We start from the raw sequence: 17,002 nt of genomic DNA on the forward strand, positions 1-17,002 counted from the left end.
TCTAGCTCCAAGAAAGCGCCGCTGCCGGCGAACCTGCCCGTCGACCAGCGCTGGTGAGCCTCTGCAAATACTCCTCGTTTCTATTGTTCACGTCCCGGTATCGTTTTATCCTGTTGTCTGCCCATGCGTCATCTAGTTTCACCATAACGTGTGCGCAAGGCATAGAGGCTTACATGCACATGAGCAATTAACGTCACCCGTGCTTGTATAACCCCTCTATATATCTAGCTCTTCAAACTCTAATGCAAATTCGGTTCTTTTGATATCAATTCATCCATGATCATCTAGAACCCTTTACTACCCATGTTTCTCTGCAGTTTCAAACCTCTGCCATCCAATCGTTTTAGCTCTGGTCTATTCGTTTTAATTCCGTTTTGCACCGTTCAAGTTACATTAGATTCGTGTCGACGTGGTCTACATGTTAGTAGCAGTATTTTTATGCCACCCGCTTATGTGTTTATAATTAAATATTAAATTGATTAATTTACCTGCAAATTTTATAATTAAAAGCAATATAAGCAAACATTGATCTTTCAAAAATAAATATTAACCAGATTAATGTTAACATATGTGTTTGTAGTTATAATTGATTAGTTTAAACACGATACATATAATGACTTGTATAGATGCTCTCGTATGGTTATTTCCTTTTCAATGTAAAATTTAAATCACTTAAATAATATGAGATATGTTTATAAATAAAATATGATTAGCTTTAACTCGACTTACAAAATTAAATAAGTTTTGATTAATTTGAATTAATACTACTCACATAGTTTTATTAATTAACATAAATCAAGCTCATAATTGTTTCTTTTATAATGTAAAACTTTTAGGTAGTCGTCCTTTTAATTGTAGCTCCGTTCTCAGCGTTTCTTGTGATCTTGTGACCGTCGCACCTAACTCTCTTTTAGTAACATTGTTTAACATATTTTGTGCTTTCAAATAAAATGTTAGTTTGATCAGTCTGTACCCAATTGATTTTCTAATTAAAAGCAACTTAGCCTTTCCACTTCGATATTAAGTAAAAATAAGATTAGATCTATTTTAGTTATCCAAATCAAATATAACTTGGCTTAATTCAATTTAGATACTTCTATGAAATATCTTATACACGTTTAAAATAAATGAATCTTAAAACCTTCTTTTTCTCATAAGGAGTAAATTTTACGGTAGACGTTTCTTGTTCACCGTAGCTCTGATTAACGTGCTTTTCGCGTCTATGTGCTCGTAGCAATGCGTTCAAACCTTTTTATTGATTGGTGTACTGTTCTAATGTAGTCATATTTGTATGTTATGCATGTTTATGTTTGGATGCTTGTGTGGTGCTTTATGATCATGTTCAGTCGGTGAGCTTTACGTGGTGATCAAGAAGTTCTTGAAGGTTTGGACTTGTAGAAGAATTTGAGTTTAAGGCATGCATAGCATAGGATCTTCCTTATTGTCCTATACACCTTTAATCATTTAATTCATGCGGTATGTGTCTACCTTGACTATCACTAAGGATTTCCTAGTACTTTGTTACCTTGTACCTTGATTCCTATGGGTTTATGCATTTAGAAAGTATGATGCTAGCGCTCAATTAAATAACCATGATCTTGTAACTTGACTAATGGTATATGCAATAAACACTAAAAGATGCTTTTTAGCAACATGGCTCAGGAGGGCTAGAGCATTGGGTTGTTATTATGGTGCTCTAGATTCCTCTCCTTAAGGACATATATGTAAGTGGTCAACAAGGACTTACAGTACAACCATGAGTGCCATATGGCTCTGGCTTTAGTCAAGTATGAGGACCTTTTCTAGCTTGTTAGTGGCTACCTTTATGGCGCAAGAGGGGCTTGACAAATCGGGTATAGTGCGGCCTCTGTTCGTATGTGTATAGCCTACGCGGAATGTGTCATTTGGAAGGGGAGCTCCACATCTGTTTACCAATTAGAATCCTAGCGGCCCTAACTTGTTAGACGAACCTTTGAAAGGCTTCATAGTGAACCCTGCCGACCTAGTGGGTCAAGAGGTTGGCCGCCTCGGGTGAAAGGGTAAATCATGGCTCATGGTGAAAGTGTACAACCTCTGCAGAGTGTAAAACTGTTATAACAGCCGTGCTTACGGTCACGAGTAGCCTTGGAACTCTTACGGAATAGATGATTATTAATAGATAATTAATTATTTATGCTATTCATTATTCATGTTTACCTGATCATGTGTTTGTATGGGCTGGTGATAAACTTGAAGCTACTCAATTGCTAAAAACATGACTCACTAAAAGTTAATTGCAGTTAAACCAGTGTCAACTTTTTGAGCCTCACGAACCCCATGTTATATTGCTGAGTACAACATGTACTTACGCTTGCTTTACTTTTTAAATCTTTGGAAAAATCCCGAATGGGTACTAGATTGCTAGAGTTTGTAGAAATTAGGCTTGTGATCAGCCAGTCAGTTGTCCCTATGGAGTTGGAGTCTTCACCTAAAAATCAGAGTTGTCTTGCCATTGTTTGCTATCTAAGGTTATATCCTTTATACTAGTATGTTATATATTGAGCATTGTCTTTTGATGTTACCCTTATTTGTAGCTATATGTGAGATTTGACTTCCTAGGCTCACATATGGTGCATATCTAGTTTTATTCTTTAAAACCAGGTGCTACACATACCAGGCACACATTTGTCTGCATAGAACAAGCACCAAAGCCTCAGTCCAAAAAGTTTTAGGTGCCACCCATCAGTTTGTTCAATGAAGCTATCTATACCAGTTCAAGTGGTAGACAAACTCAAGGAACAAACAGTTGGATTACACATGGCAAGGTTTTAGTTGACATCACAGGCATATTATAGTTGAAAATGGGGCCTCAGACTAGATGATCATGTGTAATAGCTTCTCAATCATATCATGGGTGGCACTGCGTTAGAAGAACCAAACATAGTAGGGCGTGTTTGTTTGCCTGAACAAACCAAAAATAGGTAGGAGAAAACTTAAAACAAGACAGCTATGGAACCATGGAACACATCCATCCCAGCCATCAGCTACTACCACAGTTGCTTGGGAATGGATGTGTCCCATGGTTTGATGATAGCTATTGATGGTAGTTAACAACCAATATAAACCGTCAATTAAACATGCATAAGGGTATAAATATAATCACCAATGAAGGTTTAGGGGTTTAAACTAATAAATTTCATAAGTTTTGGTGAATCTGTGTTTCTAGCAGGGTTTAATCAGAAAACCACCAAGGAGGACCTAATCGTCAAAGGAAAATAAGGAGTTTCACCGTGGTACCTACGTGGGAAGACTCTAGAAGGGTCCAGAAGCCACGTCACCAAAGCGGAGGTCTACCCGGCCTATAGGTGGGGCTACCCAGCCCCCCTAGGGCCACCTGTCAGCCAGCTTCGTATGGCGGTCTCCCACCGCCTTTGAGGATGCATCTAGGCCATTGCTTAAGTCGGTTTGATCCAAGAGCTCATGTTGGACCCTCAGGGCTATATAATCTAGCCCCTGCCTCCCCCAGGAATCAGAAGTCATCAAGTCATTTGAGAAGATAGAAAACCTAATCTCCTCAGAGCTCCTCCTCCTCCATTGCATAGCTAGTTAGGATAGATCTAGAGGGAGGCAAGCAGGACTTCACTTGGATTTCCAATCTTGTCAAGAGTGTGGTTCGGTATAAACTTTGTACCCCTCTCTCTTGTTTCTCCATTATTTTATATGCTAGTTACAATTGTTATGACAATCTTAATATTCATCTTATTCATGTTCATCATTCTGATGTTCAACGTCTACTTTGATTGTATACTTAGTATAGCTAGTTTATCGTTGTGTTTATGCATAAGTTCGTATTGCGCTCACTCTGATGTACACGGGGTGGGTGATCGACATTGTGTAAGCGTGGTGCTTATACACTGTTTACATGTGGATACACCCTATATTCTGGGTCATGTGGTAGATCATGGATGTGACACTCCTGTTGAGTCCTTTGTAGTCCACTCCCCGAATATAGGTGCACGTAGGGTCCGATTACGAAGGTAGAACAAGCTCTGCCCTCAATCTTCCTTAGTAATATCCCTTAGGTGTAGATATGATGATGATCTTAGCCATGATTACTAGGTGTAATTGCACTAATCAAATGTATGCTTTCACTTGTAATTAAGAATGACTTAGGAATTATTCCTCTAATATTCTACCTGACCATGCTAATGCTATAGAAAGGAGTGCTCTGAGTGATTTATCATTATTATTACTTATTATATACATATCTTATCCTATGACTTATCCCTGTTATGAGTAGAGTATTGGGTATGGTTTGTTTTTCCTTCAATAGTATAAGTTATCAATACATATCCATGCTAGACCTTCCTAGTGGTAAAAAATATAAATAACGATACCTGGAATACTCTCAGGTAAAATGCTACAATGGTATATTATCTGTTCGCTTGCGGATACTTTTCATTCATAGATTTATATCTATCCTTTCTAGTCAGATAATTAATAAAGATCTGCTTAGTGTTATTCTAGTAGTAATACTATGTAGTACCAACACATATCTTTGGCATCATCACTAGGGATGGCAACCTAGTAAAGTTAGGGGTATAGGTTTATAATAGGTGGCTAAGTACTTCAAACAAGTGACACGTTAATAAACACCAACAACAGCCCTATGAAACAGAATGAAACCAAGATCACAGCAGCCATGGAAGCATGAGAGACATCCAACCCGAGCCATCAGCCTAGCATGCACAAGCTGTTGCTTGGGTATGGATGTCTCTCATGTTTTGATGACAACCATGAGAAACACATACAACCGAGCAAGCAGTGCCACCTCTATTATAAATTGTTGTGTCATCATCAGCCAATATCACCATCTCACTGTCCAAGTAAACCGAATCATGAAACCAGTAGAGAACATGAATAGGAAACCAAACAAAATAGAATGGGGCCAAATAGAACCAGAAGAAGCAAAGTAAAGGCCATAAACACAGCAACGGATAGATGGGGCCAAATCAAGTTATGTTACAGACCATGTGGCATTTAGCCACCAAATGTTTGCACCCAGAACAGGTGCCAAGAGTTACCTACCTCATTGTTCATTACATGGCATCTATAGTTACCCACCTCCTCAATCATACATCAGCCACAAACCAAAAGAATGTGTGTCAGCCCCTTCAGTGGTTCATAGGGCCACACCCCACCAAAAGTATGCAAAAGTCAGTCAGGGAGAGTGGTGGAGGGTGGAGGAACTGCATATAATCCTCAACTGCTTCCCTCTAGACTAGGGCAAGGAAGGCCCTAGGGGAACTACATGTAGTAGTTCTTGGCAAGGAAATTCCTAAGCAAAAGGACCCTGTGGCTGTCAACCATGTTGACATATGCAATGCCTGGGCCTTGTTGTCCAGCAGGTGGGAGAAAGCAACAATCAGAGCCTCCTCACTAAAGCTAGGCATATCCATCATAGCATGGTATAGATCTGCATCTACATGAGCTAGGCCAGTCTCCCTAAGTGCATTGGCTATGTTGTTGACTGCATCAGTCATGTTGGTCATGATGAGGACCTCTTCCTCACTAAAGCAAGACCTCTTTCTCTTCCTTCCACCATCAGAGATCAGCAGCTCTGTTGCTTTGCTACCTTCACCCCTCTCTGTCTTCTTCTCAGCCCCCAGGTTACCCACTAGCCCTTCCATTTTTCCCAGCCCACTATCAGCATGGTTGGAGTTGACACCTAAAGCCTCATTTGACCCAAGAGAGTACCTACCAGTGGCCATGCCACTACCAAAGATGGTTTGCATCTCATCATAGAACCTCAAGAAGGTGTTGAGAAGGTCAGCATCTTTGGGAGCCAATTCACAAAACTAATACACACAATACAAAACACAACTAAGGCAGCCAGTTCACAAAACTCAAAGTACCTTGATGTGACCAATGTAATGCTCAGGATCAAGCATGATAGCTCTGACATCCTCATCCCATACTGCTCCACTAAGGTCCCTAATTTTACATATTCTACCCCACCTCTGCCTCTATTTCCTAAGGTGGTTGTACACCTAGGTGGAGGACACTTCCTCCCCATAGTACTCCCTGAAGGCCTTGGCTACATGGTTAACTTCCTTGTCCTTGAATCCCTTGTTAGCTCTAGCCCCACTCTCTACTAGCTACCTCATCCTCCTAAGCACAAAGCCACTAGTGTTACTAGTCCACCTCATGGCTGGCCTAGCAACCCCCCAGCTATAGCAGCCCCCAACAGCAGCAGCCCCTGCAGGCACACCCCCAACACCAGCAGCAGTAGCCACTCCATTCACAGTAGCAGGATCAGTAATAGCTACACTAGCTACAGCACCAGCAGGTGGGGCAAAAGGAGACCCACCAGGCAGCAATGCAGCTGCATTGACAAACCTAGTACCAGCAGTCCTAGCCATCTATTACATTAAATATTCATGACAGCAATGATGTTAACATCCATACATTGAGATACAGCAATGAAACTTAGATTATTACAAAAACAAATGGTCTTAGGAGGTGTCCACCATTAAAACATTACATTTGTCTAACAATGTACCATTAGTTCCATACAAGGCAACCAAGAATTATTACAGTTCCATAAATGTTCCCATGTCATGAAATGCATAGCTAAATCCTAGAAGTTCCCCTTGTTCCCCACATTGCATCAGAGATTCCATCCCTAAGGGATGACATGCTAGGCATCTCTTCTGACTGCAATTCATTGACAAGTGCCCCAGAAGTAGAAGTAGGGTTTGGTGCCCACTCTACCTCAGCTGGGATGACAGCATCATGGCCAAATCCTAGAATCTAATTGTGCAAAATACAGTAGGCCTGGACCAACTTTACTTGAGTCTTGTAAGGATGAAATGGCTTGTTATCTAGGATTCGAAAGCGGTTCTTCAAAGCCCCAAAAGCCCTCTCAATGCTCTCTAAGAGAGTTGTGTCTCAGGTTGTACAACTCTCTGGCATTAGTAGGATAATGCCTAGGACCATACTCAGATAGATGGTACCTGACACCCCTATAAGGAGGCATGAAACCAGTTCTACAAGCATACCCAGCATCCACAAGATAGAATTTCCCTACAAGGTAGTGTTGTTTTACAATAGTGTTCAAAATGGTTTAGGGAATAGTAACCAGCTATGGTGGACAATGTTACCTTCAGGAACACTCAGACCCCCATCTCTCTCTAAAGCATCAGCTAGAACAAGTGCATCATGAGCAGAACCTTCCCACCCAGCCAGTACATATGTGAACTTAAGATCAAAATCAACAGCTACCATCACATTCTGTGTGCAGATTTGTTTCCTACCCTTGAATGCCCCCTGCATGCGCCTGGGCACCCTTGCCAACACATGGGTGCCATCAATTGCCCCTATATAGTCCTATGAGTAATGAAGAAACATAAGTAATCTTATGTGAACAGCACCCTACAGATAGAATAATGAACCAAGACATCCAACAACTACCTTGAAAAAAGGGTTCCACCTATGACTTCCTAGGATCTTAGGATGTGTTGCACCAGAAGGTGGTTTGATCAGGTTAGTCCTTAGTTCCTCAACAGCAAAAAGAACTTGGTGAAAGTGTCTGCTAACTGTCTCTATGGATCTCCTAAAGCTCTGGTGCACAACTCTAAACCTTTGATTATGCCCAACCACATGAAGGAACATGGCAACTTGTTCCTCCATAGAAGTATTAATGGAGTCTAGAACCAAGCCCCTCTGCCTAAACAAATTGCGGAGTGAAAAAAAATGGTGCTCTGCTCATCCTAAGCATGGCTATGCACTCAGCATCAGTAGAGTTGTAAATGAGAGAAATGTTCTTCTCCCTGTGTTCATCTGCTTCTAACCTAGGGCCATAACAAATGGGCTCATCATCCTCTCTACGCCTTTTCAGTTTGGATGAAACCAGGGTAACCATGACAACTACCATGGCAGCAGCTTGTTTAGCCATGGTAGATCTTTGCTGCTCGAACTCCATCTACATGCAAGAATGACAATTTTATTTTAGTTTTAGGCATGCCTTGCTGGCCTATAAATGGTAACATTTTAGACATACAATACAAAAGGTGGACTAGGTTTCATCACCTCGGCTGCATGTGCAAAGCATAGCCACCCATAGGTTCCACCTCAACATCATACACCATGAAAAACCCACATAATCTGTGCTAAAGTAAATCCCAATCTCAAATCAGGTTCAACAATTAACCGTAGAACAAATGTGTCATTGCAATCGGGCAAGAACATGAAGACATCATCGATTAGGACCAAGAACAAATAGATCTAAACCTAGCCATCAAAGCATCACATCGCTATGAGCACGCAGACCGTCGAAATTGGGTCCCGTGTAGCCACATCCATCGCTATGAGCACCAGACCACCGAAATTGGGTCCCGTGTAGACAAATCCATCGCTATAAGCACACAGACCACCGAAATTGGGTCCCGTGAAGGCAAACTGTTGGTGCATAAAGTGACCAACACATAAATATTTATAGTTTTGCCATACGTTGTGATCGGATGTGGCCTAGCACTCAATAACATAGGATTTATACTAGTTCAGGCAACGTGCCCTACGTCCAGTTTGAGTCGGTTGGTGACTTTATTCCTGAGACCGGGTGCTTGAAGTTTGCTGTGGGGTTACAAACGAGTGAGAGTAAGATGGGGGTGCAAGAGGTCCAGTCGGACTCTGGACCGAAGGGCCGAGAGTGACGGGAGCTCCTACGTGCGATAAGTATTTGAGTGTATGCTCTGTTGGAATCGATCGAGTCGTAGGTTGTTCGAATCGTTCGTGAATTGATCCTGGTGGTCCAATTGTCCCCCTTTTTGAGGGAGCGCATCCCCTTTTATAGATGAAGGGGGCGGCTTTACAAGAGAGAGTGTGTGAGAAAGAGTGCGTGTGCGCTACCTAGTCTTGTTGTCCATGCCATCGGGCACAAAGCGGTTTGTCGGCGCCCACAACACTGTTGATGTTTAGATGCATGTGGTAGGTTCCATCGTCTTCTTCTGGTATGGCAGATGTCGGCACCTACCAACCTATAGGATAAATGTCGGTGCCCACAACATTGTTCATGTTCTGACATATCTGGAAGGTTGCGGTGCATCCTTCGGACAAGGCCTGACAGTACTGTCCTATAGGTGTGTAGGGTACGACCCTTGATATTGCGGTTGACCGGAGCGCCCTACCTTTCTTGCTTTGTCCGTTTCCAGGGTCTTCACCGAGCGGGTGTCCCCGGTCGGTCGTTCCCCAGTCAGCTCTGACCTCCTAGTTAGAGAAGAGCTGTAAGTAGAGGTTTGATATACTCCTGGTCGGAGAGGCGAGTCGGAGTCGGAAGCGAGCGTTGTTCCTTCTTGCCTAGGCCTTCCGGTCGAAGAGGTGGGCTGGAGTCGGAAGCGAGCGCCGGAGTCAGAGGCGAGCTGGCTAAGCCTTCCAGTTAGAGAGGCGGGCCGGAGTCGGAGGCGAGCATCGATCCTCCTTGGCTAGCCCTTCCGGTCGGAGAGGCGGGCCAGAGTCAGAGGCGAGCGTCGATCCTCCTTGGCTAGGCCTTCCGGTCAGAGAGGCGGGCCAGAGTCGGAAGTGAGCGCCGGAGTCAGAGGTGAGCTGGCCAGGCCTTCCAGTCGGAGAGGCGGGCTGGAGTCGGAGGCGAGCGTCGATCCTCCTTAGCCAGGCCTTCCGGTCGGAGAGGCGGGTCGGAGTCAGAAGCGATGGAAGCGAGCGTCATTCCTCCTCGGCCAGGCCTTCCGGTCGGAGAGGCGGGCCGGAGTCAGAAGCGAGCGCCTTTCCTCTTTGGCCAGGCCTTCCGGTCGGAGACTGGATCGCCCTTGGCCTGTCGTTAGGTTTTTTGGGCTGGCCTAGGAGTTGCACATCGTTTGCAACGTCGTCTGCTGGACCAAGCTTTTGCTGGGAAGCAGGTCCATGAGGGACCCGGGTTTATGAACCCGACATAAACATTTCAAGATTTCACCTTGCTTTGAGGACGGAGAGGAGGAAGAAGCCAACGGCTTGGGGAGGAGGAAGCAGATCCGGGGAGGAAGGAGGTGTCGGCTTGGGGAAGACGAAGCAATGACACCAACAGGTCCACATCTAGGCAAACAAACACGGCAACCAGCACCGCTGGTCGTCCCGAGGAAGAAGACGATGGCGATGGGGACCCGCACCCTTCCACCGACGATATAGAGGAGGAGCAGCCGACGCGAGCCGCGCTAGGCCCGCCAACGACCCCACCGCCACCACACACCGCCAGAGAAGGAAGAAGGATGCAAGCGAACCGAGGAGAGTGGAGAGCGAGAGGGATTGGAGAGCGGAGTGGAGGAGGGGGTGGAGGGCGGCACCTCGTCTTATAAGGGAGGGCGAAACCCTAGCAGCGCGGAGAGGAGGCAAATGTCTGCCGTCACATGCGAGACGGAGGGAGCAGCCCGCCAACCACCAAAATGAGCCCGCGAGTGGCCGAATTCGGCCGCGCCCACGAGAAATGGAGGGAGGGGCATTCTCTGGGAGCTAGGCTCGAAGCTGCTTTAAGCTGCATGTGGCCTAGGCCCAGACGCCCTCTAGGCAAACAAACACGGCGCGTCCAGGCAAACAAACATGCTCCAAGAGATTACTATGAAACTAGAAGCATTCGTGACCACGGGAGCAAACGACGAAGGTGCCTGAACCAAGCAGAATCCCATAGCCTGCATTCATCAACGATGGACTGAAGTAGAGCGTCCGCAGTTATTGACTCGCACCTAAAAGTTCTTTCATTGCATTCTTTCCAGAGCTAGCCAACCAACCACCATTACCAGCGAGTCAAATCCCTTTCTGAAGTCTTTCGGTATGGACTTCCTAGAGAGTAGCCACAAGACCAAAAGCACACATGGTCCTGTGGTGCAAGGCTCCCTATTCCAATGGAACTCAGCACCTTTGCCCAAACTGTCTGACTGAAGATGCAGCTTACACTACTACAGAATGGACTTGTTGTCCCGGGCGGTAACGGCCTTTAGTCCCGGTTACTGCGCCGGAACAACGATCCCGGGACTAAAGGTGACACCCTTAGTCCCGGGTCATCGAGCCGGGACTAAAGAGGGACCTTTAGTCCCGGTTGGTGTTACCAACCGGGACTAAAGGCCCTCCAGCCGAGCAAACGTGGCCGCACCCTTTAGTCCCGGTTGGTAACCCCAACCAGGACTAAAGGTTCCTTTTCTTTTTCTTTTTTTTGTTTAATTTGTTTTCAGTTTAGTTACACGTATTTGTTTAACATATAATATGTTTTTATGTACGTATTCTACGCTGCTAATATAAATACACGCATGCATATAATTACATCTAATTCTCATCTCGAGCATTATTATATTCGAATAAAGTATGAACCTATATATATTATAGATATATATATGTATATATACAACACTTTCATAATATTGTTCTCGAAAATAACGATATCAATAAACATTTAATTTACATCATTTATTCCTTAGGATCAAAGTAGAACTCGCCGTTGGGATTTAACACTTTTTCTAGAAGAAATCCTGCTATTGACTCTTGAACTGCTTTCAGATGGTCTTTTTGCATGACCCTTCGTTTCAACCATTCAGTCTTGCATTTGAAATAAAAGGAAAAGTATTAATACATATATATATATATTCATTTAAAAATAAATAAAAAATTGATATATATACGTACTCTGAGGACATCTTTAGGAGTTCTTCTCATGTGCGCAGTGATAAATTCACAAATGTAGTATCCACACAAGTTATTACCTGGTTGCTGCCGCAAACACCACTGTACGAGAAGAAGATTATTCTCATCATCTCACACGTAAATTGAAGTACGATATAGTAATTAAACACGTGGGGAAGTGTATATAGTACAACTTACTGGTATTTCAACTACATTAAGTGGTGCCTTGCAATCCTTGCGATGTTGCCGAATAAACTCTTTCCAAACCCTGTGCGACCAATAATGTACGATCGTTAATAAATTATGGCAAAGTCTATTCAATAATAGTTGTGTGCGAGAGATCGAAATTACCCCTGGATAATGTCTGTCATATCTTGGTATAGCGCCCGCTCTTTTCTCAACGAGTCAAAGATTACTAACCGACTTGAGTTTAACTCAATAACAATGAGTATCCAGTGAAACCTGCATTGGTTTATACACACACGTACATGCATATAAGTTGTATTGATATTACATAAAATGTGTAGACTACATTATTATTAACACTTACTCAAAGTTGTACGGGAAAAGTATTGTTGTCTTGTCGTGCTGCTTCATGAAGAACATCATGATATTCTCCTGTGCTTCAGATACCCACCGCTCCTTGATAATAATACCGGTTTTGAATACGATATAAGGATCAATGAAGCCAACACTGGTGTCTTGTATTCTTTGGAGCTCTGACATCTGGAATCTGTATATAAATATAAGTTACATGTGAGGATAATTATATACACGTACGCATGGAAGTGAGTTTATTAAATAAAAGTAAGAATCACTTACAAACAAAAGGAGCTAATGATTGATTTGTCCAAAGCGTCCATGTGGTAAAGTTGATGCAATTCTTCGAAACTAATATGTAAGATGTCATCACCACGGAAGTAATGATGGTCTCTAAATCTGACAAAGATCCACTGCTCACCCCTGCCACACGTCTGCATGTACCACTTGTTGAGCAAGTACATTTGCGTACCCAATTCATTCAGAGCCGTAGGGTTGTACAGACTTTTGCCATATTTATAAGTCTTCCAGGTATCAACTTCCAGGTTCTGGATTGGAGCTTTGCCCGTCAATTGATCCAAGGTTAAACCAGTATCTTCAAAAAAAGCATTAAGGGCTTGAACCGACACTTCTCCAGAGTTGTCTGGTCGATAGACTTCTATATTGAAACCATATTCATTAGCAACAACAAGATTTTGCATTGGTTGCTTCTGTTGTCCGAGCTGTGGGACATCCTTCCCTGATGCTCTTTTCCTTTTCTTATCTGCATCATGTGACTTCACGAGGGAGCGGTCATAGTTTGATAGTGGCGAAGGCTTACGAAGTTCAATCATCTTTTTCTTGTGAGCATCGACCTTCTGCCTCAGCACATCTCGTGGTATGTAAAAGTACGGCTTCTCCTTAAGCTTCGCTTGACTCTTGTTTTTGATATCTATAAAAAAATCTTTCACTTTTTTGTCTTCTTCAGCTGCTATTTGCTCATCAGTCTTTTCAGGAAGTATTTCTTGAGAAATAACTCTTTTTCTCGGGGTCTTCTTTGCCGCCGGGACCTTAGACGTCTTTGTAGTGCGTCGCTGTGGAGGGGGTGGGGGCGGTGTTGGAGACCGGCGTGGAGGCGATGAGGCCGGTGTTGGTGGAGACTGGCGTGGAGGCGTTGGAGATCGTTGTGGAGGCGGTGGGGCCGGTGTAGGAGTTGGAGATCGTTGTGGAGGCGATGGGGCCGGTGTAGGAGTTGGCGATCACCGTGGGGATGAAGTCGTCTCGCCCCCTGCGACGCTGTGATGAGATGGGGAATGAATGATTAGGCTAGGCTGGGGGGAGACCCTGCTACAAAAACAAGTTGTGTGTCAATTATTTTTGAAGCCAATAGAAAATTAATGGAAAATAATATTTCATTCACTTTCATTCATACCTAGGGTGAGGTAGGGGAAGCGGTGGCGCCCCAGGAATGATGATGAAGTGTTTGCGCCATTGAATAAATGTCTTCTCTACTTCTCCAAGTGTCTTCTCCCCATCACCGCCTTCAATGTCAAGAGGAACATTGTTGTAACCTTTGAGCACTCTATCGACCGAGACGCTAGCATGTCCAGGTTGAATAACTGACCCATGGATTCTTGGTGTCTTCGTTCGGTCTATTGGAGATACAACCCCGACAGCCACCATGATTGATGCATTATTACCATCTGGAATGTGCAGCTCACATGTTGTTAGAGGCTCGGTAATGTCATCAACAGGGAAGCGCAACCCAGTGTCGTCTTGAATAACTGGCAGCTCCGTAGAAGCACAACTGCTTTTTATCTGACCAATGGGGCTAATGGTGACTCCCGGCGTTGATTGCGATTGCATTTGACTCATTGCTAGCTACACTTGCCTCTTGATCTCCTCCTGCATTCTTGCCTCAAGAGATTTTTCTCGTTCACGTGATTCAAGCAATGCTTGTCGTGACTCATCAACAAATTGCTCCAATGCACGGATTCGTTCTGCCTCCTCATCCTTCTTTCTCTGGCGGCTTCTGTAGGTATCCTTGTCTGCTGGGAATGCGTGTAGCCACGAAACTGCCCCATAGCCTCTTGTTCGACCACCGTGTTCGGGATTCTCTAGGGCATATGTCAATTCATCCTTCTCTCTGTTGGGCTTGAAAACACCACTATCAGCTTCTTCCCTAGCACGAGCTAGTCTCTGTGTTGCTCTCTCAATTTTTTGGCCGAAAATTAGCTTACCAGTGTCTAGGTCTAGGCTTCCCCCATGAGCATAGAACCAATTCTTCGCGCGTTGAGGCCAGTTCTTCTCTATTGTTTCAGGTATGATTCCCTTGGCAGTAATCTCTGCTTCTAGGTTCTGCCACTTGGGAATAGCACTCCTATAACCACCTAATCCCATGCGATGATGGTATTGCTTCTGTCGGGCATTCTACCGATTCCTCATCACGCGTTCCTCACTGTCTTGAGATGTCTTGTATTCTTCGAAGGCATCCCAATGGGACTCCAACTTGACAAACGCCTTAGCATTGAAATCCGGCGTAGCATTCTTCAAGATAAACTTTTTATACAATGTCTTCTTTCAACTCTGGAACAATGTTGCCATCTTCTTCATTGTCCAATCCCTCACTAGCTCCTTCAAAGCATCATCTGCTTGTAATGTGAAATGCTGAGTGATATCTCTCCAAGCTAGGTTCTTGTCACGATCAGATACAAAACTAACATTAGGAGCGGATATCTTCTGCTTCCATTCACGAGCACTAACTGGGATCCTATCCCTTACAATGAACCCACATTGATTGACATATGGCTGAGCATGTGGTCCCAATGGTTTGCCGGTGTCGGTGTCGAATTCTAATATTATGAAACGGCCCTCTAATGGCTTTTTTGGCCCTCGGACTTTCCTACTTTTGTCGGTGGTTGATGTAGATCCAGAGACCGGCTACATGACTAGAAACACAACGATTAACAACAAATATACGTACGCATGCATCTATAAGAGATGATAGATAATCGAATATACCTCGCCAGTATTTTCTTGCGCGACAATTTGTTGATCTTCAACCACTGGCATATTCAGGATATCCTCATAATCAGCAAAGTACTGACTCGTGTCATCTACATCCACATTGGTGCCAGCATTGATAATATCCGCCATTATGTCATCACTCAAGTTATCATCCAGAGCAGCCATTTGTATCTTCAAGATAACACATAGATAGAATTACTATGGTACATAACATAAGTACATGTGATAACACATATAGAATTACTAAATCCAATTAAATATAATAACACATAATATTTCATAAGGATAAACAATAATAAGGTATAGGCTTTGGAATCGAATCAAAAACACTTTCGATCCAAAAACATGGAAATAAGTACATGTATATATATACACATAGAATGATACAATATATTTTATCTCTCAACACATAGAAATAAGTGCATATGTCTATATCTCTAGATATGCATGTGATAACACATAGAATGTCTCTCTAGATACAATTTTCTCTCTCTCTCTCAACACATGAAAATAAGTACATGTATATATACATATAGAAATAATTAAGTACATACGTATACATATAGAATCTCTCTCTAGATATATATAGAGAGACAGAATATATAATTACTAAATCCAATTAAATAAATCTAACATGAAATTAGATAAACTAGTAATAGATAATACATTTTAATCTAACATATATCAAAAACTATAATAAAAACTATCTAAATAAAATACTAATTAAATTTTAATACATTTAAATCTAACATATATCAAAAACTATCTAAAAAATAACTAAAAAACTAACAATAAACTACTAATTAAAATTTAATACATTTTAATCTAACATACAGCCGAGACTTTGTAAAAAAAATCTAAAAAACATGGCCGATCGAGAGCAGCAGATCACGAGAGTTCGACGGAGGGTACGATGGGCGCGCGGGAAGCGTCGGCGACGGAGGGTGGGGTCGGGTGCGGCGGCGGAGACGGGATGCGGCGCGCGATGCGGTCCTGAAGAATGGCGCGGCCGGGCGGGGGTAGACGACGACGGCGGCGCGGCAGAGACGAGCTCGACGACGGCGGATGGCGCGGCCGGGCGGGGCTGAGCGACGGAGGCGAGATCGAAGATGAATAGAACAGACGTTCGATATATATAGGCCGGGACCCTTTAGTCCCGGCTGGTAACACCAGCCGGGACTAAAGGACATTTAGTCCCGGCTGCTAAGACCAACCGGGACCAAAGGTTCAATCCTTTAGTCCCGATTGGTCTTACCAGCTGGGACTAAATGTCCTTTAGTCCCGGCTGGTGTTACCAGCCGGGACTAAAGGTATTTTTGGGCGGGCACCGAAATTGCCGCCCACCCTTTAGTCCCGGTTCTTGGCCTAGGCCGGGACTGAAGGCCTGAAAATTTTGACAACCCGCCAGCGTAATTGGAAAGGCCTGGGATTTTGATTTTGTTTAATACTAGGTTAATCAATTAATTCTATAGCAACTTCAATACTTTGCAATATTTATTTTAAAAAATACTATTGATTAACTAATTATTTATTGTAAATAGGAAAATTTTGTAACCTAAAGTTTTTAATTTCTTTTATGAATATAGAATATAAATGTTACTAATACTAAGTATTTTGTTAATGCAAAAATATATTTGTAACTTAAAATTAATAAAACTAATATTATTCAATAGGAAATTTATCATCACATTATTGTAACGTCAATGTTTCAATTTTTTCTCGGTTTTTGACCAAAATTGATAGGAAATTTTTGTTGAACCTATAAAAATAAAGAAAATGTAGTATTTTTTATTCTACAACTTTTTCAAATGAAAAA

Source organism: Miscanthus floridulus, chromosome 10, assembly GCF_019320115.1.
Source record: "Miscanthus floridulus cultivar M001 chromosome 10, ASM1932011v1, whole genome shotgun sequence".
In the NCBI taxonomy this organism is placed as follows: domain Eukaryota; kingdom Viridiplantae; phylum Streptophyta; class Magnoliopsida; order Poales; family Poaceae; genus Miscanthus; species Miscanthus floridulus.